Source organism: Aythya ferina (assembly GCF_964211825.1).
Source record: "Aythya ferina genome assembly, chromosome: 11".
NCBI classification, from domain to species: Eukaryota; Metazoa; Chordata; class Aves; order Anseriformes; family Anatidae; genus Aythya; species Aythya ferina.
In genome coordinates, this window is record NC_140307.1 from 20,043,060 (window position 1) to 20,046,483 (window position 3,424).

Sequence of the window (3,424 nt, forward strand, 5' to 3'; positions counted from 1 at the left end):
CGCCCCGCCAGGCCCCGCCCCTCGCCGTCAGGCCCCGCCCCCGGCCCCGCCCCCCGGGCGCTGTCCAGCGGCGCGGTGCTGAAGGAGCGGCGGCCGGCCGGAGCCGCCCCGGGAGAGAGGGAGGGGCCGCGGGAGGACCGCGGCCGGCCGCGCATGCGCGTTCCGCAGCGCGCCCGCCGCCCCTGGGCAGCGGGGGGCGCCCCGCGGCCTGGCCGGGCCGCCCTGAGGCGTGAGGGCGGCCCCGGAGGGCTGGGGGGTGGCAGTGGGAGCGCTTTCAGGACTGTAGGGTCTGCTTCCTGAGTGGGAGCTAAACAACGGCGTTTTTTCTTCAAAAAAAAAGGGCCTTTTCCTCGGGTAGCCATAGCTGCAGACGTGCAGGGGGCAGCTGAAAGCATTCTACCTCAAGACATCTCAGAGCGCCACAATGCTTGGTGTTGAGGCTGCTAAAAATATCGGCCAAAGCTGTCTCTTTCAGTTTACAACTGAAAACCAAGAGTACAGCTTAACTGTTCAGTCTCTTAATAGTATATAAAATTATTATAATAATATAATAAGCTGGGAAAATAACATAAACCAGAAGAATAATTATTTGTACTATAAGCACCAGAAAATACTGCAATTCCTTTATTTTCCCACATTAGCAATCACTAAATACTTACGCTTTTCATATCATTGACATTAAATAATGATAACATTGGAAGCTCTAGGTTACATCAGACTCGCTTTTTAATATTAATCTGCCAGTAAATAAAGATAACATTGGAAGCTCTAGGTTACATCAGACTTGCTTTTTAAAAATAATCTGCCAGTGATCCACAGATCCAGAGAAAATGAACTTTCAGTAATACACAGAGAACCCCCAAATCCTCACCTATCGCATAGCTCCTATTCTTGGAGCCTGTACCAGGGATATTTTAGACAACTTTTCAAGCATGGTTGTATGTAAAAAAAGTTGTATCTAAAAACATTTTACATACAACTATGTTTCTGTGATAAATGCTTCTATTAATGTGAAATATTTCCTATATTATTTCCTAATTCCATACGGGTTGTTGTTTCCCTGGAGCTAAATGACTTCCAGCTTTGCTGGGCCTCTCTGACAAGAACTGTTGGAGGACTCCGTCTCTGGGAGTGATGGAGGAGAGAAAGGAACTCAAAACCTGTCCTTACTGAAAGAGAGTAAGACTTCAGAGACAGAAAGACTTCAGCAGCCACTCTAGTTCTTGAAACTGTAGGTGAGAAAGTGTTGTCGATAGAAGTAAGACACAGATGCCCAATATGAGTGAACAGTGAACTTCAACTTTAATGGATAGCTCAGTCGCCTTTTATCTAGTTCGAACATAAACAACTCATACATATTCCAAAACTAAGCTCAGCATTGGCTAACATTTCCCGCTCTTTTCAGTTTGTTCCTCCTTCTTTTAGCCACCGTCCCGCCTTAGGGACTTTCCCAATCGCCCAAGGGCATCGTGTCCTTGATCCTGATTGGCTCTCAGCCAGCTGCGTACGTGCCAGACTCATGTGAGTTGAGTACGGTACTTCACTAGCCCATTGCCTCCTAACTGCCCAACGTCAACATGTCCTATTTCACTTAACCATTCCTCCACAAGAAAGCATGCCAGGAAAGCCGAGCCTAAATTTTCAGACACAGATCGGTTCCATGTTCAGTCAGGCAACAAAGACCGTACACAGGGACAAGGCACTCACAGGCATGCCTCCAGCGGGCAGGCACCGAGCGCACCTGCAGTGCCGTGGTCTGCTTTTGTGCATTTGACTCCATGCTCCTTACTAGTGCACTGGGGAGCTTGTATGACACGTGACAGCATATCATCTCTGCTAATTGCAAAAAAAAAAGTTTAATCATCATAGAAAATGACTGGGGGAAAGTGCTGCCTTTGTTTCTCACTACATCTCTGTTTTCATTTGGCATCATTTACATCATATACTATTACACACTCCTCTTCACAGTGCAGAGACAATCCAGAGAGGAGCATAAGCTCTTCTATTTTGGAGTCTATTTTGGCTCCTGCAGAATCAACCCATTTTCTATTCTAGAACTATGTATTTCCAGTAATGATTCATGAGCCAGGAAGAATACCACTTGCCTATCAGATGCCAAGGAGAACTTACAGGAATGGCAATTAGAGTGCTTTTTTACTGTGGTGAAGGCAGTTGATAGAGATCCTAGAAAAATAACTGAAATGCAGCCTCTCAGTGCTATTTTAACAGTTGTTTTATAACCACACTTCAAGGTTTTTCATCTAGCTGATGAAAACAGAAAGGAGATGAAAGCAGAAGAAAACCTAACAACAAAACCTCACCTTGCCAAGTTGATGCCTAGATGATAAAATTCTCATACTTCAGTGAATTTGCTTTCTTTGCATCAGCTCATAGTATGCTACACGATAACCTAAAGATTCTGTAGCCTAAAAAGAAACAAAAAATGTTGGAAAAGCAGTACTGGGGAATCTTTATGCAAGGCATTAGAAATATCTCTAACTATCTGACAGTAAGTCACGTATTTTGCACATATGCGTGCACTATGAATAGTCCTGTTCATTTCAATGCCATCATCAACACTACGAGAAATTAATGATGCAGAAGCCTGAGGGCTTGTATGCTAAAAGTCATCCTACAGAAAGTGTTTATTTGTATCCCACCGCAGGTGATTAGGACTCCGGGCCTTAATGCGGTGCTAAGCACCGAGCTGGGGACATCACAGCGCTGATTCAAGCTCCAGCACCTTTACCTGCAGCCTCTCCCAGCTTGCTGCGCTCACAGGTTTGGTCCTCACGGCCGACAAGGTTTTCCAGCTTCTGTGAGACAGCATTCTGGCTTTGCTTGAGTGACTCTTCAATGAGATACTCTTAGCCAATACATTTCTTAAAACAAACAAAACCTTTAAAAACTACCAGTACAAACCTTTTAACTCGGCTTCATGGAAATGCCGAATCTAACACTTGTAAAGCTTCTGCCCTCAGCCTGCCCCTGCTCGGCCGTTTTTCCTGGCTCCCCCCACCTGCGCAGTTTCTTTACCAGCCGCGCGCTGGGGACGGAGAAACTTTTTTCTGCTTTTCTTTCTCCAGAGATTTTTTCTTTGTCACTTGACCACCTCAGCTTCTCCCCCACCGCTGCTAGAAGAAAAACCCATCCCACCACCGCCCCCGCCAAAGCACCGTTGGGCTGAGACAAAAACGAGGCCAATCCGAGCGAATTTCGTTCCGCCGCGCGCCTCGCACGGGAGAGGGGCGGGGCCTCCCCTCACGGCCCGGGGCCGCGAGCCCCGCCCGCCGCGAGCCCTTCCCGCCCACCGCCGGCCCCGCCCACCGCCGGCCCCTCCCGCCCCACCTCCCGGCGCAACGCCCCCTGGCGGCTCCGCGCCCGGAAGCGGGCGCCGAGGCGGGCGTGGCCTCGCGGCGGGCCG